Source organism: Chlorocebus sabaeus, chromosome 18 (genome assembly GCF_047675955.1).
Source record: "Chlorocebus sabaeus isolate Y175 chromosome 18, mChlSab1.0.hap1, whole genome shotgun sequence".
Classification (NCBI taxonomy): domain Eukaryota; kingdom Metazoa; phylum Chordata; class Mammalia; order Primates; family Cercopithecidae; genus Chlorocebus; species Chlorocebus sabaeus.
Genome location: NC_132921.1, coordinates 20,144,629 through 20,171,083, shown reverse-complemented (window position 1 = coordinate 20,171,083; position 26,455 = coordinate 20,144,629). Strand labels below are relative to the sequence as shown.

General features: G+C 36.0%; 1 long non-coding RNA gene across 1 annotated transcript; it reads left to right on the top strand.

The window, feature by feature from the left end:
• Positions 1–1,458: 1,458 nt before the first annotated feature.
• Positions 1,459–12,800, top strand: LOC140709046 (uncharacterized). Its single transcript, XR_012089382.1, has 3 exons — positions 1,459–1,648; positions 12,157–12,248; positions 12,446–12,800. It is a non-coding gene; the product is annotated as an uncharacterized lncRNA (long non-coding RNA).
• The last annotated feature ends 13,655 nt before the right edge of the window (positions 12,801–26,455 follow it).

The window sequence follows — 26,455 nt, the reverse complement described above, 5'->3', positions numbered from 1 at the left end:
AATTTTGTGAACCATTTGGCAACAATTGCTTAGACACACTCCATTTTGTTTGCTTCATTCTTAGCCAATTAGTAAAACTCCAACGATTATTTAATGAGGATTTCTAGATCTCCACTCATTCCTTGAATTTCAGAACCTTTTATTTGGCTGTCACACATTACAGAATACATGACTGTATGTACAGGAATACACAAATAAAAAAGCTTAAAACATATTCCCTTAAAGTTTATTACCCAGAAAGAAACATTACTCTTGTTTACATCATCTGTGTATCTGTCTGTCAATAAATTAATCAACCAATCCACCTTTCTTTGGACATTTGTGCAGAGAAATAAACAGGGATAGATGGGTAGATACAAATGCTTTTATAAATATGGTTTTATACAGAAAACACCATTCCTAAATAAAAGGTAGTGTTTATTTTTACCCACATTTCACACAAAAAGAAGTAAAACTGAAGGAATTATGTAATTTAATAAGTATTTCTTAATCAGAAGACATATTATTTCTTAAAAGATCCTTCTAAAACTAAGAAAAAATATGAGAAAAGAGGTAGAAACAATATTTTTCACATGTCTCATTTTTAGACAGTTTTAATTTTTCTTGCTGTATAAAGTAGGGCATTGATATTTACCCACTTTTCTATTTCATTTTTTCCTCACTTTCCTTTGCAATCATTGTATCGATATATGAGCTTTACTCTTACTTAACCACAATTCCCATGTTGTTTAGTGTGTGCTTCTTAAACAGACTCAGTACTCACTATCGGTTCTTTTGCCACAGCTTCTCCAATACCAAAGTCTTTGGTGATTGGCACAAGTTTATCCTACCTTCACCCCCCTCCTCAAAGAGGATCAGAGATACCATTTATTCTTCGCTTTTTCAAGTTGTCACATTTCTTAAATAATATCTTGACTGGCTGTACACTGTCGGGTCATTCTTTCTGGGCCTCCCCATCCCTATTCGAAAGTTGTAGACTTTGTTCAATTGCCTCTGACAGTTAATGTTTGGAGAAATGATCTCTCCAAGAAGGGAGATACTTTCCTGTTATGAATTTGATATTTGTGTCCAGAAGACATGTTTTATCTTTAAAGTTTGACAGAGTGACTAGAATATATATTTTTATTGAGAATTTGTATTAAATTTTTATTCTGTTTTAATTTTAAATTAAAAATTTATTTCCTCTTTTCTGCAAATACAGATTTTTCTTTATTTCAGGGAAATTTTACGTCCTCAAATTATTCTTTTTTATTTGTTGAATTGTCTGTCTTAAGAAAATCATGTCTCCAAATGTTTTTGCTTTTTAAAATCAGTCTTGTATATATTTTAATTTCCTTCTAGTTGCCTTTTTTTTTTTTTTTTTTTTTTTTTTTTTTGAGACGGAGTCATGCTCTGTCGCCCAGGCTGGAGTGCAGTGGCCGGATCTCAGCTCACTGCAAGCTCCGCCCCCCGGGTTCCCGCCATTCTCCTGCCTCAGCCTCCCGAGTAACTGGGACTACAGGCGCCGCCACCTCGCCCGGCTAGTTTTTTTTTTTTTTTTGTATTTTTTTTTAGTAGAGACGGGGTTTCACCGTGTTAGCCAGGATGGTCTCGCTCTCCTGACCTCGTGATCCGCCCGTGTCGGCCTCCCAAAGTGCTGGGATTACAGGCTTGAGCCACCACGCCCGGCCTCTAATTGGCTTTTTAAAACCCGTCTGGATTTTTATTATTTTGGTGTGTTTCCATACGTGCCATGCCACTTGATTTCATTTTGTTCATGTTTTGGGAGCTCTGCACAGACATTCTTTTGCTAGAGTAAGTGAATTAATCATTCTTTTCCAACTGTATCTAAAGTGATTTCTTTTTCTCCTCTCAGCTTGAGGGCGGCAATATTACATATTTTCGTGGCCTGAAGGAATGGTGTGAAGAGTCAGAGAGTTTAGAAGCAAAGACTTCTACCTATGTTAGGCCACCTAGGAGCCATAGTCTCTTCTGATGTTTGTTTTACATTTTGGGTACCAGAATTCATACTTCTTAGGAAGAAGTGTGTTGCATTTCAGCGATAGACATGCCCCTTATATGGCGTATATTGCTGGAGCTGCTGCTTCCTTCAGAAAAAGCGTCTCCACTGTTCACTTTCCAACATCCTCACCTCCTTCCCACATCACTGTTTGTATTCTTGCTCGGGCTGAAGGAATAAAAGATGAACAAAGTACTCAATTTGCCTCCCTCCAGCTTTGGGGGTAGGATTGGGTGTTTTCAGGATTGTCACCTTTTTAGAAGATGTGAAGGCTGGAGCCCGGGTGAAGAGCTGATAGCTCCACCCTGCCTCTCAGTTCTGCCATAGACTCTTCTGTATTCTGATTTCCAGGTGGTACAGTTTACCACACTGGTTATCGCCTACTCATTGTTGATGATGGTTTTGTCAACTTGACTAAGTCTGGGAACCACAGTGCCAAGAATTACCTTTGGTGTTTTGACTCAGAGTTGGCCAAGAGAGGAATTTGGGTGAGATGTAGAAGGGATATCTGAAGCGGAAGCCATTCCTCCCCTCTACTATTGTGCGCCCTGCATACCCAGAGGCTGGTCTTGCGGACCAGTGGTGCAGTCTTTCCAGCAGGCACCTGACTTGACCCACAGAGGTGGTAGTTGTGCAAAGGCATGGAGCTGACCATTTCATAGACCTTTCCACGTCATTCTACCGTGGTGGCTTCCCGGTTTCCCCAGCAAGCTCTGACTTTTCTATTGCCAATTTGGCCAGCTGGTGAGTTACTTTTTTTTTTTTTTTAATCTTCTAGTTCCCCCACATATTTGTAATGTGTATTCCTCCCATAATCACTGTATTCACATAACATATCCAGGGGCTCTAAATTCCTGACTAAACCATGTGAATACATTGTTGATTTTTCCCCTTTTCTATGTGTGTGTGTGTGTGTAATTTTTTAGGTATTTAGGAATAGAAAGTTTGATAATTTTTCTTTATTAACTCAAAAAATATTTGTTGGATGTTTTTAACGTGACTATTTTAATTGATTTTTTTCAGAAGGTGGGAACCTTTCTCAGTCAGCAAACATAGTTTCTTCTTTACCTCAAGTCATTTTTTTCCTGTTACAATCTTTAGTCCTGCTTTGTTTATATATTCTACTTATTTACTCACCCCTTAAACTGCATCAATTACTATCCTATGACCTTTATATTAATCAACCGTTCTTTCTGCATTTTCATTTGTGTCATTTGAATTCTGACAACTTAAGCTGATGTTTACCACATCACTGATTTTACTTTCAAAACCTTAATGATTGCCTTTATTGCCTCCTTTTAATTGTGGTATTTATTTACTTTGTTAGGTTTTTGTATCTCTTCCTATGCTTTTTCACTTTAGCTTGGTATCTAGTTATGGCATTCTGCTTCAGTTCTGTTGGGTCTTTTCTTCCCAGCACTATTGAGAATATTAGATGATGTCCTGAATATTTTCTTCTATATTCTTTAGTAGATCATTTTTAACATATACTTATTCTTGAATTCTCTCAGAAGCTGTTTTCCTTTGTTCTAGATTGCATAACTGAGAAGAAAAGCTGGGTGACTGTTCCTGATTATTCTCTGTTAATTTGTATCGTGGTTGAGGCTGGATCTTAGATATACAGCTGGAGCACACGTTGATATGCATGAATCCCTTTCTAATTCCTACCAAATGCATTGGCTGCACTAAAGTACTCTTCTAGCACTTAATATATCTAATGTAATTGTTAAAAGCAGGGTTTTGGAGTCAGGCCCCAGGGATTTGAATCCTAGGTCTCTCATTGAGTTTGTGTCTTATAATACCATCTACATCAAATGGCGACTACTGTGAAGAGTAAATGAATTAATTCAAAGTATTTAGAACAGTATCTGAAACAGTGATCATTTAATCAATATTAGCTATTAATTACCTCCTCTTCCTTATAAGTAATGTAGTTATTTCCTCCTACTACCCTATGATTCTTAGATACTTTAAACGATTGAAGTCCAGGTAAAATTACGGCTCTCAGCATTGAAGATTCTTTCAGTGTTTATTTTTATCTAGCATTTTAAATTTACTGATAAAAATGAAATGTTTGTTTTGTATTTCCTGCACTCTTGTTTTCTGAGAGCTGTTTTAACATAGATGTAAATATAAGAATTAGTTTACTTTTTAAAGGTGGTTATATATTGTCTAATTTCTGTTGACTTTGTATAGTGTAATAGAACCTACAACAAACGGCTACTCCTGTGAGGACTAAATGAATTAATTCATACAAAGTACTTAGAACAGTATCTGAAACAGTAATAACTTGATCAATATTATCTGTTGATTACGTCCTCTTCCTTATGAGTAATGGAATTATTTCATCAATACCTGGGAGTAGAGGAAATGATTATCAATTTTCTAGTTGGTATAGAACATAAAATTTTAGCCAGGGGCCAGGCTTTAGTTGAGGAATCATGTCTTTCCATTATTTTGAGTGATCTCATTTTCACAATTTGAAGCCTAGGTAGGCTTTTTTCAGTCTGTTTATGGTCCAAGGTTTGCTGTCTGTCTTGGTTGCTGCTGGTTGTGAGTTTTGTCTTGTTTTGAGTTTTCATGGATCTTAGATTTTTAATTGGGGAGGGGGGCTGCTGCACTGGGGTGCTGCTGGTTAGATGCTATTTCTTATCAGCTGCCTGGGCTGCTAATTAAAGAATTTCAAGAGGTATTGTGAATAATTGAAATTCTACCAGTATGTAATAAAACAAAATCAGTATTGTAATACATGTATCCAATAATTTCATTATGTTATTGGATAACATAATAATCTATGATGTATAGATTGCTTCAAATAAGATCTGTTTTTTCCCTCACAGTGCATATTTAATAGGAAATGTATTTAATAATTGATATTTATATACTAATGCTTAGTAGGTGACTATTTTTGGCTAAAGTGAATCATTACATCATATAACGTTATAACCATTCTCTTTTTTTTATCATACTATCTCCTAACCTAATCGTGGTTGCTACCTATCTCCTAATCAGCAGTGGTTTCTGCATTCTCTATTTTTCATTTGTTTTAAATAACCAAGTAACTCCTGCACATTTCTATTAAATTGTTTAATAAATATTGTAAATAGCCAAGTTCATTAATGAAACACAAATATAAAAAGAATAACAATGAGTTCTATTTTAACTCACATATTTGTGGTGAGAAATTTAAAATCTACTCTCAGCAACTTTCAAGTATATAATACATTGCTGTTAACTATAAGTCACCAGGTTGTACAGTAGATCTCTTGAACTTATTCCTCCTAACTGAAATTTTATATACTTGACTGTCATCTCCCAATCCCACTGCCCCTGGTAACCAACCTTCTACTCTGTTTCTATAAGCTCAACTTTTTTAGATTCTACACATAAGTGAGAAGATGTGATTTTTGTCTTACTGTGTCTGGCTTCTTTTATTTAACATACTGTCCTCCAGGGGCATTCATGTTGTCACAGATGACAGAATTTTCTTGTTTTTTGAAGGATAAATAGTATATCATTGTGTATATATATATACCAAATTTTTCTTATCCATTCATCTATTGATGAACACTTAGTTTATTCCATATTTTGAGTATCATGAATAATACTGCCATGAACAGGGGGAGTGCAGATATCTTTTCGACATACAAATTTTATTTTATTTTTTTTGGCTGTGTATCCAGTAATAGTGGGATTGTTGGATCCTATGGTAGTTATATTTTTAGTTTTTTGAAAAGTATTCGTACTGTTTTTCCTAATGGCTGTACTAATTTACATTCACACCAACAGTATACAAGGGTTCCCTTTTCTCCACATCCTCATCAATGCTTTTATTTTGGTCTTTATAGTAATAGCCATTAGAGAATGATAATTAGGTTTTAAACCTTACCCATTGCATGCAAAATTGTAAACCAACTCTTAGATACACGTTGTATTTTTTTTGGTAATTCTTCAAATCAATAACTATGTATAAATTGTTAACTACCTCTCTAAAAGCTCAATTTAGCATATTTTAAGTAATTTTTACTGATAACTTAAGATTTAGCTTGCTGCATTGAAGAAGAAAATCCAAACTAGAAACAGGGCCAATCAGTTGAAAACACAAAGCAAAGAAATCAAGAAATTAGTGTTGATTAATGATAATATTTGTAGTATAACATATACTAAAACACTGGGTAGTTCAAGACAATTTTCTTTGAAGGTCTGCAAAAAGAAAAATCAATTTTCTAAGACAAATCTGTTGAAGAATGAGCTTTCATGTCTAAATTGAAATAGGCAATCTTTTTTCTTTTCTTTTCTTTTCTTTTTTTTGAGACAGAGTCTCACTCTGTCGCCCAGGCTGGAGTGCAGTGCCGCAATCTCAGCTCACTGCAAGCTCCGCCTCCCGGCTTCATGCCATTCTCCTGCCTCGGCCTCCCCAGTGGCTGGGACTACAGGCTATTTTTTCTTTTTACTTTTAAATTGCTCTAGGTATTTTTAGAGTGGCAGAAAAATATATATTAATTTCACCTGCTTTTTGGATTAAGAGTAAATAAATAAATAAATGCAACTTTGGTAATTTATAAATATTTTATTATAAATGTATTTTATTTATAACTTACCAATTTTTAAATTTGTTTAAGTCTTTGAAGTTGTTTCTTATGAAATTTAGATAAGAGGATGAAGAATGGAAAAAGATGGTGAGTTATAAAAAAGGGAGAGAAGGCAAAATGTGAGATAGGCAGAGAAGAATAAATCATGAAAAAAAGAGCAGAGACAAGAAGGAAAAGAAAGGACTCTTTCCCCAGAAGTAAGGACTAGGGAAATAGCCATCATAAGCCAGTCTAGCTTCTTTCCTCCACTGTTGCTGTGTCAATTGTAATTGATATTTTTCAGACTGACTTGCAGACCTTAGAGGTTGTAGCCTTTATTCTTTCCTGAATTCTCATTGAATAGGCTCCTGTGCAGCCTCTTCCCTTCAGGGCTGGCACTGATGAAACTTCCTCAGTGTAAAAACTTCTAAGCTTTCTAAATGAGAGACTTCTGTTCTAATCACATAATCTCTCAGATGTTCTCACCAGTGTTAATTCTCACCTGGAACAAAGTTCTTTTCTGTCTTTGTTACTCATATTGTCTCATTTGGAGTGAATTGAAATTGTGGCTAACTGTAAATCAGTAACTGTAAATCAGTAACCTGTGCCTCTCTCCGTGGAGTGTTTTGTTCTTTTCAGTGCTATAGTTCTGCTTCCTGATCCTGCCACCTCAGGGATTCTTCACCGTTGCCTGGTACTCAATACCTAGACACTTAAGTAACATTCTCTGTTTTTGAAATACTCAGACTATGTCTAGCTTGGATGCCTTTTAGAGATTCTGCTTAAAGAGACCATCGATTTTTTTAAATATACATTTAGAATACCTCAGAGATAAGTTTCAAAGCATTTACATATGTGCATTATTCATAATAAAATAGATTTGCAATTTATTTGGCAAAGTATGATACAGATTTACAAACAGTATAATAATATCATGCCAGTATAAGAAAAAGATTAGCTAAGTGCTGCAAAACAAAAATAGCATTATGAGAAAAATGTAAAGTGGAATTCTTATCTTGAGTTTTGAAACTGTGGCCAAGGTGCTAATATTTTTATTTGCCTTGGGACAGTTAAATAATGTTTATGTCACACCCTTATTCAATTCACCTGTATAGCTTCTAAAAAACCAGATTAATTGTGGTAGATGATGATGAAGTACAATAAACTTAAGTAATAATTCCAGTTCCTACTGAGCTGGATGTGGTACTAGAGATTTAATAAAGATTTCTTCCTGTCTTGAATATGTATGCGGCACATAATAAGATGGAGAGGCAAAGCTAACATTAATATCTGGTGATTACTTTAACTTTCTAGTTCGTTTGTTGAGTACCTGTGCTAGGTACATGGAATCCAGGGTGTGAATATGGAATGGTTTATGCCACTAAGTAGCTCACAGGAAAGTGGTGAGGAAACAGAAATGAATAAGAACTAATATCAAACGAATACGCTCTGTGTTTTCCAAACAGTAAAATATCAAGACATTTAATATATTTATATAGGTCTGTAGTGTCACAGATCTCTTAGTTTAATGGTTGGTCCATTACCTTATCTTTAGGAAACAACCTTGCTTATGTGTAGGTCCCAGGAATTCAAATCATGTAGGCCATGGTCCCTGCTCTCAAGATACCCTAAAGGAAAAAGAAAGTAGATTAGAGACTATAGAACAAAATGCCTGTATCATCATAAACTCTCCAATTATTTTTCATCTGTAAACTAAGCTATCTTAATGGTTTTCTATGGAATTAAAAAATGTATATATGTAAAGCCTTTGACATATGTCTTACATGGAAAAGCAGGTAAGAAGTGGTAGCTGTTATTATTTTAAGTGGATATAAATGCCACAGTAACGCAGAAGAGAGAAATTTGTAAATCAGCTGTTGGGAAACAGTGGAAGACTGCAAGGAGGAGAATTTGACTGGCCAAGCTTGCTCTACCAATTAGAAAATGAAAACAAAAAGTGCAAAGGACATTCTTGGTAGATAGAAGCAGCATGTGGTAGACAGAAGCAAGGACACATGGCATTTTAGAGAAATCGTGAGTGACTTGTATGGCCGGAGAGATGGAGCAGTTGGGGATTGGAGACAATTGGTGAGGGATCCTTTTGGATAGTTAGGCATTGGCTGGACAGTTTGAACTAATCTAAGAAATGTGACTGATTGAAGGCATGGATTTTAGAGTGAGAATGATTAGGTTTAAAACCCAACTCAAACCTCACCAGCTGTGTGATGTTTGGAAGCTGTATCCACTCTCTAAATTGCAGTTTTAAATCTGTTAAATAGATACAATAATAGTGCTTAACTCACAGAATAGTTGAAAAGATACATGAGATAAGGTAACATAACAAATGTGTACTACATCACAGTTGTATCCTTTGTTGAATGTTATTAGCCTAAAAGTTATCAATATCCACAGAAAGATTTAAGCAAGGGAGAGAGATGATCTTATTTTAATTATAGAGGGCTCATTGGATGAGCATGGAGATACTGGATTGTGGTTAAAGGGCTGCAGAGTTTGAATGTAGGGAAAGAAGCTGAGATGGCTTTTGTAGGGTGAGAAATGAGGAAGCAAAGTCATGACTTATAGACATGAGAAAGTGGGAAGATAAAGGGATTTTAAGAAGGGCGAGGCCTTAAATTAAGTGGCTAATTTAATAGGGAGAGTGTCTGAGTGAGAAGGGGAAGTGGAAGCTTATTCATGTGTTTGGCTTGGCTGACCGAAGTAAGTTTTGGAGTCTTTCACTGATGTGGAAGATCTATTAGAAAGTTCAGGAACAAAGTAAGTTGAGGAGTGGAGAGCCAGGGGATATTCAATAAGAAATCTGCAATAATTACTTGGAAGCATTTGGTCCTAGTTCATTTTCTGTTGCTTGTAACAGAATACCTGCAACTGGGTAACTTACAAGGAAAGAAAATTTATTTCTTACAGTTACGAAGGCTGGGAAGTCCCAGATCAAGGAGCTGCATCTGATTAGAGCTTTCTTGCTGGTGAGGAGTCTATAGGGTCCTGAGTCAGTAAAGGGCATCATATGGAGAGAGGACTGAGCATGGTAGCTCAGGTCTCTCTTCCTCTTCTTATAAACCTACCAGTTCCCCTCTTTGATAACCCATTAATCCATTAGTTCATTAATACATTCATTCATGAATGGATTAATGCATTCACGAGAGCAGAACCCTCATGATCCAACCACATTTTAAAGGCCCCTACCTCTCAACAATGCCACATTGGGGATTAAGTTTCAACCTATGGTGAAGGAGACCTACAAACCCCATAGAAGAAGCATAGATTTAGCATCAACAGGAGTTTCTAAATAGAGGTAAAAAAATATGAATCAGCATGTAAAGGACAGTTAAAGCCTTGGAAGAAAATGAATTTACTCAGGAAGAATAGAGAGATGGGAAAAGCTGAAGACAGGGCCGGGTGTGAAAACCATCACTGAGAGTGTAAGCAGAGAAAATCCTTTGAATGAAACTGGGCAGGAATGGCTTGAGAGGCAGGAGAAAACCAGGCTACAGTAATACTGCAAAAGCATGATGAATTTTTCAAAATGGTTAAGGGAAATTCAAATGCTCAGAAAAAGGATAGTAAGGTAAAGTATCACAATTTTTTGCTGTGGGAAAGAGAAAACACAGTTCAAATAAACACAGAAAAATCGAATTTTATCTCATGTGACAAGAAGTAGAATTAAAATTGCTCTGGGGTTAGTTTACTTAGTGGGACTACACAAAACCATGATAAAATCATAGTTGTTCCTACAATGAAAGTCTTCCCACTTAGCTGGCTCATCTTGTAATCCTACAACTATGGCCGTAATTCCACATAGCACATGCAAACCTTGACTTCCAGAGACAGAAGGAGGAGTATTTCTTTCCCTGCCCAGCAGACTTTCTCTTACACTTTGTGATAGGCAGAGTAATCCCCCTGCCCACTGACATATCCACATCCTAATTCTTGGAACCTGTATATGAATTATGTTGTGTGCAAAGCTGAATTAAGGTTGCAGCTAAAATTAAGATTGCTAATCAACTGACCTTAGATTCAGAGTTTATCCTGGATTATCCAGGTGGACCAAGTGTATCACAAATGACCTTAAGAGGGAGGTAGAAAAGGGAGAACCAGAGAGATTGCAGTGTGGAAATGATGTGGTCCTATATTGCTTGTTGTGAAGATAGAAGGATGGGGCAGGCATGAGACCAGGAATGCAGGCAGCCTCTAGAAGGTTAAACATAGCCAGCAAATGGATTCTCTCCCAGAATCTCCAGCGGGAATGGAGCCTTGCTGGCATCTACATGTTAGCCCCGTGAGACCCATTTTGGACTTCTGACCTCCCAAACTGTAAGATGTTGTGTTGTTTTAAAGCAGTTTGTGGTAATGTGTTACAGCATCAGTCCCCAACCTTTTTGACACCAGGGATGGGTTTCATGGAGGACAAGTTTTCCATGGACCAGGGCAGAGGGAAGAGGGGGATGGTTTTGGGATGATTTCAGTGCATTACATTTATTGTGCACCTTATTTCTATCATTATTACATTGTAATATATAATGATTATACAACTCACTGCAGTGTAGAATCAGTGGGAGCCCTGAGCTCATTTTTCTTGGAACTAGACAGTCCCATCTGGGGGTGCTGGGAGACAGTGACAGATCATCATGCATCAGATTCTCAGAAGGAGTGCATAACCTAGATTCCTGTCAGGCACAGTTCATAATAGGGTGTGTGCTCCAATGAGAATCTAAGGCCGCCACTGATCTGACAGGAGGCGGAGCTCAGATGGTAATGCTTGGTACCTGTGGCACTGGTGGTACAGGTGGTAATGCTCAATACCGATCTGTGGCCTGGGGGTTGGGGACCCCTGTGTTTCAGTAACTACAGAAAATGAACACACACCCCTTTGGTAAGAGTTGCATTGTGGGCCCATGCCTAAAGTATTCACTTCCAAGGGGAGTTGAATTTCCTAGACAGGCTGAGGCTGTTATGAAGCATATGGCCCCCTGATTCCTGAAAATGTCTTGGGGATGAGAGGGAAAGGCTGTTGGATAGGCAACAAACTATCCCATTCAGGCAAGGATAGAAAAATTGTCTATTAAATTTGACAATTTGGAGGCCAATAATGATATATAGAGAGAAAATTCAGTGGGCAATAGGAAATTGGTGGCTGACAAAATAAATTTTTTTTTTGATACGGAGACTCACTCTGTCACCCAGGCTGGAGTGCAGTGGCTGGATCTCAGCTCACTGTAAGCTCCGCCTCCCGGGTTTACGCTATTCTCCTGCCTCAGCCTCCTGAGTAGCTGGGACTACAGGCGCCGCCACCACGCCTGGCTAGTTTTTTGTATTTTTTAGTAGAGACGGGGTTTCACCGTGTTAGCCAGGATGGTCTCGATCTTCTGACCTCGTGACCGCCTGTCTCGGCCTCCCAAAGTGCTGGGATTACAGGCTTGAGCCACCGTGCCCAGCTGACAAAATAAATATTTTAAAGTAACTTATACCTAAATAAAAGGCAATATAGAAACCTAATAATTTATATAGAAATAAAATTGTTTTATGTTTTCTTTTAATATGGGTGATAATGGAAATCCTTTTATGTAGAAAGAGCCAGAGCCAGATGGAAACAGGAGTGAGTGAGGTAGAAGATGAATGATTGAGGATCAAAACTCCCTAAAGAGATTTTATTTGACCAAGTATATCCACATTGTTACTTAAAAGTATATGTTTACTTCCTGTAAGAAATCTGTAAAAATCATTTTAGAGTATGAATAACAATCTTCTTACATGTTTATTATACAAATTTTGATTTTCTCTGTAATGGTAATTTGTAAAATATAGGTACAAAATTTTACAATTCATTTGTTTATATAATAATTCTACTTGTACCTAGCATCAATTCAGTGAAAGCTGTGATTAAGAGGTTTCACATGTATGGAGCCGGAAGCCGTTATCCTCAGCAAACTAACACAGGAACAGAAAACCAAACAGTGCATGTTCTCACTTACAAGTGGGAGCTGAACAATGAGAACACATGGACACAGGCAGGGGAAAAGCACACACTGGGGACTGTCGGGGGGGGGCGGGGGAGAGGAGGAAGAACATCATGATAAACAGCTAATGCATGCAGGGCTTGACACCTAGGAGATGTGTTGATAGGTACAGCCAACCACCATGGCACATGTTTACCTATGTAACAAACCTGCACATCCTGCACATGTACCCCAAACTTAAATTTAATTAAAAAAGAAAAAAATTTCAAATTATAGTGTCTGCTAGAACTGGTGATGTTTTCCTAAATACAGCTTGAAACTTCATAAAAGAGCTCTCCTGAGATTTCTTACCATGGAATATCTTCTATTTGAAATCTCCTCTAATAGGATATTTTGGTACTTCAGAAATTCACTCTCTTGGGTTCACTTCAAGAGGGGATTTATACTGATGACTGTCTCTGGGGTAGCAACAGAAGGGATAATTGGGTGGAGCGACCAGCCTGGTTGCAATCCTACATCTATGATTGTATGACTCCTGTTCTTTAGCATCATTTTAAACCGGTTTCTTGAATTAAACTTTTCTTTTGGAATGAATGAAGTAGATTTTCCCCAGGGTTATTGTTCCGGGTTTATTTACACAACAACCACAGAGTTGGAGGAGAACAAATGCCCATATGAAGAAGCTGACGATTCTTGCTGTGGCCAATAAAACCTCCCTGCTATTTATTACAATCGAGTGGAAGAAAGCAAATAGTCAGTGGAGGCAGGAAGTCTGTTACCGATTGCACAGCCACCCCACTATGTTTCCTTTATCATCAGCTCTTTTCAGTAATCTCCAAAACTCCTTTCAACATCATCTTCTCTGCTGTCAGATTTCCTTGCCTATTAGTTAGGCTCACTCTCAGCAGCTGACTGACTGACTTTCTTATTTTATGCAGATTATAGAGTCCAAAAAGGAGTAAATTCTGTAATTTTCCACCTAGATATAAGAACTCCCACAATTCATTCTTTTCTTTTTCTCTCACATTCCAACTCACAAGACATGCTTTTCTCTGCTTCAGAGATAATTCCTTGACCTGCCCTCTGGATCCCGTGTTCTGCCTGCCTTCTCAGGAAATTTTGATTACTCCCCTTTTATTTCCAGTCTCCTGTATTAATGATTTCTTCTTACAAGTGGTTAAACTTACGCCTCCCATTAAAATAAAATTAGCAACAGAACCAAACCCAGCAACAATAAGGTATCATTATCATGGACAGTATCAATAGTTCTCACAGTTCCCTCTGATTCTCTGTTGTCTTCTCCCCTTTGCTTTCTTTTTTTGCATTATGCTTTCTGAGAAGTTTCTACACTGGGCACCTCCAAGGCCTGACTCACTCCTGAACTCCTCATAATCTGACTTCTACCCTTACCCATTCCATGTTAATATGGTGCTACTAAATTCTGCAGATAATGTCATTACTTTTCTTACTTGGCCACTCTCCTAAGCAGGCTGTGTTTCTTCATTGTTGATATTATTTCACATTTTGCCCAAGCCCTTTCTCTTTTCTCACTGGAATGTTCCTCCCTGGAGGTTCTTCAACCCCACAGCTGTAGTGAGCACTTATTTAATGATATGCTGGTATGATAATGACTGAATAACGGTATGCTAATATGCTGATAGGTTTGATGGTTCCCTTTTGAACAGCAGATTTCTGTATCAATCTTATCCTGTTCAAAGCTGAAATCATTCCCACTAAATTTTCTCCTTTTCTTGTGTTTCTTGTCTCAGTGAATGGTGTCAATATCTATCCATTTCTTTCAAAGGGAAAACAAATTAGCATTCTTAATTTATATTTCCCTCTTACTATCTCATATCTAACAAGTCAAAGGGTCCTATTTCTATCACTCCAGTATTGCTTGTGTTCATTCATTTCTAGTTTCTGACTCTAGTTTATTTCATTATAATCTTTTATCCAGATGACATTAATTGTGTATGTGGGAGCCCTGCTTATAACATTGTCCCCCCACTGTCTCTCTACTGCAAGCAGAATGATCTCTACCCTGCTTAAATCTTCCTGTGGTTTCTTGTGATAAATTATGATCTCAGGAAGGCTTGTGAGGTGCTTTTAGGTTTGACTCCTAACTCTCTCTTACGTCCTGTTTTTTCCCCTGTGCAAAAGATGTTTTTAAAAATTTCTGTACTTTTCATTTTACAAGAACTTTGGATCTTTGCTCCTGAAACAAACACTCATGGCCTTCTTTTCCTCTGTCCTACTTTACCTTGCAGAATGACTTGGTTAACTTCCATCTATATTTAGATCTTAGTTTTAATGCTACTTCTTTTGGTAAACTTTCCCTGATTGCTCACCTCCTTCTGTGTTGAATGTTTCTGGTCTTCTCTTGGTTGTAGGTTAGGTTCTCTGGAATCAGATATTGGGATGGAGATTGGCTTGCAAATTACTGATTATGGATCTATCCCAGTGAAAGGAAAGGAACCAGGGTTGCATAAAGGAAGGAATCGAACTACCATGTGGAGATGAGAAAGCTGCCACCAACCTAGCAGAGTGCTGTGAAATGACTATTGCTCATGAGACCTGTCCACTTTGGGCTAAAATCATCCAACTTTGTCCTCTCAATGGATGTGGGCTGCCACAGGATGGGCATGACCTTGACTGAAGCAGCCCTTAGCAGCGGAAGCATGGACAGCTATCTTCTGACCACAGTCCCCACAGCTAGTGAGAACACCCTCACTGAAAGGGTATCTAGGCAGTGTACTTCCATGCTTACTACACACTCTTTTGCCCTGGAACATTGTACCATTGGCCTCATCTTATTTGCTTTTTGATTGTTGGACTTACTTACATTTTATAAGCTTCATAAGTAACTTAATAATTTTTGTCTTATTCCATATTGTGTGCTCAGTATATAGCATAGGCTTGACACACAGAGTGTGTACTCAATAAATAATAGGTTGAATACATGGATGTGGGGGTCTATTTTGTCAACATTTTTCTTCCTAATCATTGCGAAAAATTTCTTTACTTTCTAGCTCAGTTTTTTGTCTTGGTTTAGAGTCATCCAAACATTCTAATTATTCCCCAATAAAAAAACAACAAATTTTAGCAACATTTCCATTCATTCCTGGGAAAGGGTTCAAATACCTAGAAATAGAAAATTTTTATAAAACTGCACAGTACTGATTGTAGTAAGAAGAATGTATCCCAGACATAAAGTACTTCAGGCAATGTCTCTTGTAATTACTAGTTTCATCAGATAGGAAAACGTTTTTGGTGCCAATATCACCTGAATCACTTCACTTTTTATTTCTACCCATTAACCTGTCGTTACATCAGGGTTTAACCTCACACTCAGAAGCAAGCCACACATTCCTTGTTGGGTTTTATCCAAGTTACCAATCACACTACTGCTCTTCCTCAAGGAAGTGAAATGAGTTTTGCTGTGCCTAGGAAGGCACTTAATTTACAAGAAAACATATTCAGTGTTAAATTAGGGATTAAAAATATTTGGATGGTTTTTCTATGCACTTATGTAAGTCTGTACTTTTATGTATTTCGTCTAACCTATATGAGTAGATGAGTGAATGAAAGGCCAGTTACCAAGCTGATACTCTGAAATGAAACAAATTTGTTTCTTTTATAAAACAACAAAACTATTAATAATAGAGTTGAATTTATGTAGGTGTCATGTATGAAATATTAATGACAGTTGCTAAATCAGCAAGATTTATATCTTTTCCAAGAGAGAGTTTTCTTATTGCTTTTCTTTATATCAATTTGTGTGTATCAAGGCATGCAAACCAATTCTCAACCTGAAAACACAGTTGGGAAGGTAAATTTTGTGCAAAAATTGTCAAAGTGAAACAGAAACAGTTTCTATTTTGAAAATCCCCCCTTTTCAATTATCTATATCAATTTTTATTCAATTACAGTGGATAATTCAATACTAGCATTAGAAATTCAGTACAGGTTATTGTGTGCTTAGTTAACACAGAATACAGCACTATGAGCTAAAGAAGGCAAAGATATAGGTAACAACAGAGCTCGCTGTGGGATATAATTGATAGTAAATTTTTTGTAAAAGAGATAGAAGAAGAATTATTTAGAATTTAGACATAAGGCTTAATGAAGTAGTCTGCAGAAGTTATGGAGCCTGGGGTACATCTGGGACTCCTGGGTTGGTTGGATGTCCTGTGACGCTGATTTTCTTCAGTTCTTCAACTGATCATAGAAGCCAGGACTCTGATTCATAACTGTTAAGTCAGTTCTGCTTTCATCTCAGATATTTTTGGCCATTTACTTGGTTCTGAAAAATTTAGAAGGCCCAACACTAGGCCATGATACTGCCATATCTTGAGTTTGAGTGTTTCATAAGCAGGCAGTCCAGACACTCTTTAATGCAAACTCTTTTTTTTTTTGTAACAATTTGCATGGTTGATACTGGGTTGGAAATCATGCACTATATAACAGTGAAAGGAAATTCTGTGATAGCTGCAAATTCAAATAAAAATGTTGGATGAGTTTATGTCCTTTGCAGCGACATGGATGAAGCTGGCAAACATCATTCTAAACAAACTATCACAAGAACAGAAAACCAAACACTGCATGTTGTCACTCATAGGTGGGAGTTGAACAATAAGAACACATGGACACAGGGCGGGGAACATCACACACCGAGGCCTGTTGGGAGATGGTGGTCTGGGGGTCTGGGGGAGGGATAGCATTAGGAGAAATACCTAATGTAAATGATGAGTTGATGGGTTCAGCAAACCAACACAGCACATGTATACCTATGTAAAAAAACTGCTGGTTAAGCACATGTACCCTAGAACTTAAAGTATAATAATAAAAAGAAAGTTGGACCATGGAACAGAAGAAGAAAACTAGAGCAATGTCTATATTAAATGATTCTACTCACTGTAGAATTTCTTTTAGTTAATGCTTGTAGTAATTTTAAGACAGCCTTGGAAGAATTAAGCTACCTAATTTCTCTTCAGCAAGTGACACAATAAAATAATTATCTTTCACTGAGTTAAACCAGTTGACTTCTGGCTTTTATGAGTTGCTTATACAATGTCACTCTCAAAAATTTCATAATCTAGTGGTCCTTTAGGAAACTCCAAAGCCCGTGATGTTTTAAAATATGTCCGTAAAGTCATCAACTCTTCATTTGAAGAAGTGGAACTTAGTTTCTCTCCTCTTGAGTGTCACTGGAATTAGTGACTTCCTTCTGATAAATAATGTACAAATGGTAGTGTGCAAATTATGAGACTAGGTCATAAAGGGCACTGAGGCTTCTTGATCTTTCTGTTCCCTGTCACTTGCTTTTGGAGAAGCCAGTTGTTATGTCATGTGTAGCCTTATGGAGAGTCTCATCTGATGAGAAACCAAAGCCTCTTAACATCCAACAAGAAACTGAGGCTTCCTGAGCAGTGATATGACTGAATTCTCTTGAAAGTAGATCCCCCAGATCTAGCCAGTCTTCAGATTTCTGGAGTTTTGGCCACATCTGGGCTGCAACCTCATTAGACTCTGAGCCAGAACCACCCAGCCAAATTGCTCTCGAATTTCTGATCAACAGAAACTGAGATAATAAATATTTGTGGTTTTAAGTTGCTAATTTTTAGGAATTTGTTTCACAGCAATAGATAATGAATACAAGCACATAGGTAGCTATGTAATGGTGAAAACATTTCTTTTTCAAGCAGTTTCCTCTGAAAGAAAATGTCGTACTCTAATAAAGGTAATCTAATTGATTAAGAACACATTTGGGCTTTCTGCTTTATAAAGGAAAAGGTTCCCCAGTCTCATGAATTTTTTCCTCCTACTCTGGCATGAATTGCTGTTATACTGGCCGCTCTTAGTCCTTAAATGTCAAGAAAGGTGAGCTTTGTCAGAAACAGGATTTGAGGTGCTTACATTTGAGAATTTTGTAAAGAAATGGGAATGAAATATAACACCTGTTCATTTTTACGGTATAAATTTTCTGACTTTCCCAGAAAAAAACTTTTTATTAAATTACTGCCAGAAGGGGCCCTTTAAAAATACTTTTTAAAGGGAAAAATAGAGCCCATGCAGAACCATTTTCAGGTGGATTGTATTAAGTTTGTTAATAATCTGGATGAAGTAGCACACGTTCTTGGCAAAAAAAGGAAAGTATCTTGTTTAAGAATGTTCTCCATTAGAAATCCTGATGAAAAATTACTAGTTAGTTTACCTAAGGTGTCATTGCTTATAAGGAGACTGACAAGTATATATTTCACCACTGTAAGAATTTTTTGGGGGGACCATCAAAACCTTTTCAGTTTCACTTCAGGTATAAACCTGAAGACATTTAAACACACGTTTTTTAAAAGGCTACTATTGTTCAATCAAATGCTGTTTCTTTATTTTTCTGACACTAGTGATGAAAATCAGGTCAAAGATGACTTCATTGCTATGACTACAAAGGAATTGATGAGATATGGTTTCAGCTCAAATGTTCCTAAATCATACTGGATTTTCTCATGTGTCATGTCAACAAAACAAGTTGGAATCGATAGTTTGTGGGAAACAGGTCACATATGTGGCCATGTTAAAGTTAACTTGACAATGTTAAGCTTTTTATTCAAGCCAAAGCATAGCAATCTTCATTTAGAGTTTGACCTTTGAGAAGAATTAAAGTTTTATTATTGGATTTAATTCTTACCTTTTCTTAAAAGAAGGAAGTGGCTTTTAAAAAAATAAAAACAAAAGGTTGAGGGGAGCATTAGCTTGGTAATATTGTTTTGCTTTCCTCTTTGAAATACATATCCAGTTGAAAGTATTGTGTGCATTTTTCTGCATGATTACTCTGGAATGGAGAGCTCCATTGTTTTCAACAAAGTAATCTCAAAAGTGTCCTTTGACTCTAAATGTTTAGTAACACCTATTGACACATATTTTTTCTTCAATTTTCCTTCTTTGGAGAATACTTTTAGAGGTCATTGAAACTTCACTCAGTCAGTTTAGCTCCATTTTACTTGAAAACTTATTCATTGATTACCTTGGAGAAGTACATTTGTAAGTTATGCTAAGGGCTATTTATTTTTCTATTAGACACACTAGTAATGCAAACCAATGTCAGATTGACTGTAGTACACTGTCAAAACTCTCACCACCTGAGAACCTTGAAATTATGCCTTTAACTGTATCTGTACATTTTAAAAAGCAAACGTAACATGTTCTTTAGGAAAATAGTCTCTATTTTTGAGTTTAAAAATAAGCTCAGCTACCTCTCTAAGAGATGATATGATGATGTGCCACACCTGCCTTCAGAGAACTGAGTAGAAATTTTGGTATGGTTCAACTTTTCTGGGTTTCCCAGAAAAACAAAATATTAAATTACTACTGCCAGAAGGGGTCCTTTAACAATATTTTAAAAGGGAAAAATAGAGCCCATGCAGAACCATTTTCAGGTGGATTGTATTAAGTTTATTAATAATCTGGATGAACTGGCACATGTTCTTGGCAAAGAAAAGGAAAGTCTCTTGTTTAAGAATGTTCTCAGCCGCATCCATGTCCCTGCAAAGGACACAAACTCATCCTTTTTTATGGCTGCATAGTATTCCATAGTGTATATGTGCCACATTTTCTCAATCCAGTCTGTCACTGATGGACATTTGGGTTGATTCCAAGTCTTTGCTGTTGTGAATAGTGCATCATTCTTAGCAAACTATCACAAGAACAGAAAACCAAACACCGCATATTCTCACTCATAGGTGGGAACTGAACAATGAGATCACTTGGACTCGGAAAGGGGAACATCACACACCGAGGCCTATCATGGCGAGGGGAGAGGGGGGAAGGATTGCACTGGGAGTTATACCTTATGTAAATGATGAGTTGATGGGTGCTGACGAGTTGATGGGTGCAGCACACCAACATGGCACAAGTATACATATGTAACAAACCTGCATGTTATGCACATGTACCCTAGAACTTGAAGTATAATAATAATAATAAATAAATTTAAAAAAAAAGAATGTTCTCCACTATAAATCCCAATGAAAAATTACTAGTTATTTTAACTAAGAAGTCATTGTGTATAAGGAGACTGACAAGTATATATTTCACCACTGTAAGAATTTTTTGGGGGACCATCAAAACCTTTTCAGTTTCACTTGAGGTATAAACCAGAAGACATTTAAAAACACTTTTCTAAGGCTACTATTGTTCAATGAAACACTATTTATTTTATTTTTCTGACATTAGTGATGAAAATCAGGTCAAAGATGACTTCATTGCCATGACTACAAAAGAACTGATGTGATATGTTTTCAGCAATGTACTCCATAGTTCATTGTCTTCCTTTATATAAGTAATCTTCAGAAATCTCGCACAGTGAAATATTTAAAAGTAGATTGAATTAAAACTCCATAAAACACATCATACTGATTTATAAGATTAACACAAGACCTAGAACAAGTTATCAGCAATATTTTGATGGTTCACTAATTTAAAGTATGTAGCAGTCATGAGAGTTTATATTAACAATACAGCTTCTATTAAGTTAACATTGCAATAGCATGAAAGATATTTGCTTAGAGAAAGTAGTTGGTGAAAATGCTGTGAGTCTTTTTGTTGCTCAACAAGGGAACTTTTGGTAAGTTAACAGCGAGCAGGATTATCTTTCTTTAGAAAACAATTATTTTATAAATTGAATGCTATCTAAGAGCTCATTAGGGGACTATTTGGCATGTGAAATGCATTTTTTTTTTTTTAAAGTTCAGGTTGCAAGGCAGCAAGCCTAATTTAATGCAAAATATAGATGAAATATTATACCTTAGCAATTAAAATAGTGAAAAGGTTTATATGCGAAAGGTGACACTCATATTGACATTTTACAGATTACTTTTACATTTACGTGAAGGTAGAAAAGAGAGAAGTGAAAAATGAGAAGAGAAAGAAGAAAAAAGTGGAAAAGAAAATATTATAAATAATAATTCAAACAGCATTTTAATTCCATATGTTCTTACTTCCTCAAAGGTTCCTGAAGATGACTCTTGTGCTCTCCTGGCCAATTTAGCCCTACCTCTAGTGTTCTCTTCTTCTACGGTCTTTGTACTTGTCTTCCATTTCAATCCTTTACCAAAACCTATGTCAAAATAGGTTTTCTTATTTGAAAATAGACTGGGGAGCACAGCACTGTTTTTTTACATCTAGAAAGTAATTTGTTTGGCTATGGAGACATGAAGTAATATCTAGTTTCTACCTTATGAAAAAGCATTATCTTTTAGTTTGATTAAAAAACATAAAAATTAGCCCTTGAATAATGTGGGTTTGAACTGCTTTGGTTCACTTGTACACAAATTTACAAAATACAAAATAAAAAGTTACACCAAGTGTTCCTGCTTCTCCTGCCTCCCTTTTACCTCCTCCACCTCTTCTGCTTCTAACAACTGCAGAGACAGCAAGACCAAGACCCCCTCTTTTCCCTCCCCCTCATCCTACTCTATGTGAAGGCAATGAGGATAGAAACTTTCATGATGATCCACTGCCACTTAATGAATAGTAAATATATTTTCTCATCCTTATGATTTTCTTAATAACATTTTCTTTTTCTAGCTTGCTTTATTGTAAGAACACAGTATATAATATGTATAACCTACAAAATATGTGTTAATTGGCTACTAATATTATCGGTAAGGCTTCCAGTCAGCAGTAGACTATTAATAGTTTAGTTTTGGGGTAGTTAAAAGTTATACACAGATTTTGGACTGCAAGAGGGTGAGTACTTCCTAACCCCCTTTTTGTTCAAAGGTCAACTGTACATGCTTTTCATAGAAAAATACAGAAATATAAGAAAAAAATGATATTTTTAACCTTGTTTTGTGTTTGTATTGGTCACACATTTATAAAAAGATACCTATACAATTTATTTTTAAAGAACAAATGAGATTCTGCTATTCTATTGTGTCTAGAACCATCAATTATTAAATATAATTTTTCTTGTGCTGCTAAGAATCCCATTATATTACAATGCTTTAAAAAAACTTAGATTTTTAAAATAATTCTTTTGAAAGAGCTTGTTATTTAGACCTACAATTTTAAAAGGCTGAATAATGTTCCATTACAGTTTCTTTATCCATTCATCTGTCAACAAACTCATCGGTTGTTTGTGTATGTTGACTATTGTGAGAAATGCTGCAATGAACATGGGAGCACTGGATCATATGGTAATTCTGTTTTTAATTTCTTTGGGGACACCCACACTGTTTTCCACAGTGGTCACACCAATCTACATTCTCACCAAGAGTGTACATGTGTTTCCTATTCTCTCTGTTAATACCAACACTAGTTATTTCTTGGTCTCTTGGTAAAAGCCATCCTAATAGGTGAGAGATGATATTTCATTGTTGTTTTGATTACATTTCCCTCATGATTAGTGATGTTGAACACCCTTTAATACAGCTATTGGCAATTTTTGTGTCTTCTTTGGAAAAATATTTATTCAGATGCCAATTTTTAAATTGGGTTATTTATGGATTTTTTTTGCTTACTTTGTTTGCTATTGAGTTGTTTCTTATATAATTTGGATATTAACCCTTTATCAGATATGTGGTTTGCAAATATTTTCTCCTAATATGTAAGCTTCCTTTTCATTTTGTTCCCTTTGTTGTACAAAAGCATTTTAGTTTGATGTAGCTGTAAATATTAAATATGAATTATTAAATATTTCAAAAATAAATAATTCATAATATACTATGGTGTATATTCTGTTATATAATCCACATTCTATTATTTAAGCATTTGGGCTCTTTTGATCTTTCATCATAGAAGCAATTAAGTAATAAGAATACTTTTAAGAATGTGTATATTTTCAAATTGCTTCTTTAAAGATGGTTCCAATTTACATTTCTATTAGGAATAATATTCATCCTCTATTAGTGATAATAAAGTCTTCGAATTGATATATGTCTACTTTATATTACTTTTAAAGTACACTTTTCTGCTAATGGCTTATGTCTTCCTTTCCAGTTGGAATATTGGTCGCTTTATGGAAAATACAAAGGCTAATTAATTATTTTGTAACATAGTGTTTAATGTAATATACCTGTTCCATTGTTTATCCTCCTACTCAAAGGTCTAAATTCTCCTTCCGTCTCTCCCTTTCTCCCTTTGTCCCTTCTTCCCTTTTCTATTTTTGTTTAAACTTCTAGCTCTCCTATACATCCCTTTCATTCCATGGAATCAGACTCATGCCTATATATTTCCAAGATTTATCTATTTTCAAGAATCAGATGAAGGATTAATGATTTATCTCTTTCCAATAAATATTTGAGAAAAGTGAAAAGTTAATTTTACCTTAATTAACTTCAATCAGTTAATTTTTACATTTTTGTATTTAAGACATGACAAATCATTTATTGATAGTTCTAAAGAAAATAAAAATGTAAATGTCTAGGGCTGTGTCACATGCTAACTGAGCACCTCAGTTTCAGACACTTAAAGAATTTTTAATTAACTGGGCTGATGTGAAAATAAAATGAATAATAAAGTCCTGTTGGCAATCTACAATTTCTTAAGTGACATACAAGAAATTTAAAATAGCTGTAAATCAAGGTAAGTTTATCTCTCCAAGTTGTGTCTGTATATTAATTGCAAATGACAGAAAAATAGATTTATTTTTTGCTGAGATATATCTATATCTATCTATCTATCTATATATATCTATATATATATATCCAAATACTTGGCTCTGCTTTCAGAATTTTCTCTTGGTCTAGTAGTATTCTGTAGATCGGGAAAGATGAAACAAAGATGAGAGTGTTGAAAACATTTAAGTGGTAAAAAGGATCCATCATAGCATATATTTGAAGAATAGTATATTATATCTGCAATACATGGGTAAACTTTTCCCTTTACCTTTTGTAAAGTTTTTCAAATATTCTTATATTTGTAGGATATAAGAGATTTTATAACCGCATTATTAAAAGAAAGAGATCTGAAGATGGTCCTGGGTTCAGATGTAGGTCAACTCTGAATGGTCTGGCCATGCCATTCAACTTATCAAAGCCTCATATTTTTTATGTATGCAACAAAGGATACCACCAGCATCCCACAGGGTAGCTGGGAAAGTTGAATGTGATGTTTCATAGACAGCACTCATTTTACTGGTTAATGCATAAAAGGTGTTCAACCATTATCCCTTATGATGATCATGGTTATTGTAAATAATGGAGGAAGTGAAATGGTGGTTTGAAGATTCCTTGCTTTCTGAGGAGGGAAGCCTGTATTAGGTTTGGTACAGGAAAGCTGCAGGTATAGGAACTTTCTAAACCATGGATGGTCCTACAAATATATAGGTTGGAAATGTACAGAATCACATTTTTGCTTCTGTTAAACGTCTTGTTCCTATCCCAGCCTTGTTTGGTTGGGTAAATAATAATTTGATAATAAACACATTTGAACAAACAAAATACCTGAATGTGAGAAGCTGGTCAGAAAATATAACCTTAAATTGCTTGCAGTAGAACTGTTATAAAAAGAGTTGAGGAGAGTTCTGTGTAAGCAAGAGTGGATGAAGGAAATGTAGTCCATTTGCTCTTGTAGATTTAGTAGATTTACTAGGCCAGTAGTTGTCAACAAATTGTCCTGATAGGAAAAGAGAGTCCTTTATGGACAGAGAATTTTGTCTATGACTTGCAACTCTTCAGCCATTCAGTCCAAATTTATTACCCTAGGAAAGGAACAGCACCAACTGCCTAGAACAAGAAAATAATTGTTTGGTTAGAGTTAAAAAGCAGAGTTTTAAAAGTCCGCAGTGGGACAATCCCATTGATAGCCTGTATTTCATGAGGGGGAAAAAGTATATTCTCAGACATCCCTGAGCTGGTTTTCATATGTCAACACAAAGTCTAAAGGATTAAATATAAAGAAAATTACTGAGTAAATTAAATAAGGATGTGATATAAGGGAAGATTCTGCAACCCAGGAAAAGGAAAGTCCTTTCTATTCTCAGAAGAAGAACATGGAAGATCACTAGCGCAAACAGGAGGCACTAAGTCTTTTAGGGATATCCTAATTCCCACTCAAGAATCAACATTTCTAGGGAAGAAGAAATAGGTATCTAGATTGGATGAGAGAAATGTAAGAATCTTTGTGTTGGTTATGTCTGGGTTGAACCTTGTAGAGAGGCACATTTCATACAGCTTCATGTTCAACATGCTATCCAAAGTGGCTTTGAAATGGAAGAATAGCTGGCGGTGAGGCCTAGAATAGCCACCGTGAGCATAATTACATAGGTGCCCAATCACACAATCTGTTTCAGGAATGAGTCTAAAACATTTATAGGTTCCAATGAGCGTGTAATTTATGAAAGAACCAGTGAATAGCCCTGGAGCTGAGAATGGGTCTTCATAACACAGGTATCTCTCATCCAGAGCCAACATGATTGAGGGACAGTATGGTTATAACTTTGTAAGAAACTGCCAAGCTATTTTGTAATGTGGCTATACCATTTTGTATTCCCACCAGCAATAAATGGGAGTTCCTGTTGCTTTGCATCCTTGCCGACAGTTGGTATTGCCAGATTTTTGAATTTTAGCCATTCACATAGATATAGAGTGGAATTTCATTATTATTTTAATTTGCATTTCCTCAATGGCAAATGATGTTCATAATCTCCACATATGCTTTTTCTCATCTACATCTTGTTTGACGAGGTCTCTAATTGGTTTCTTATGGTTAAGTGCTGAGATTTTCTTGTGTTTTGGATACAAGTCCTTTATCAGATAAGTATGTTGCAAATTTTTTCTCCCACATATTTTGGCTTTCTGTTGTTAGGTGTATGCACATTTAATATTGTTATGTCTTCTTGAATAATTGACCTCTTTGTCATTATGTAGTGCCTCCTTTTTCTTCCGGATAATTTTTCTTATAATATGGTTTGT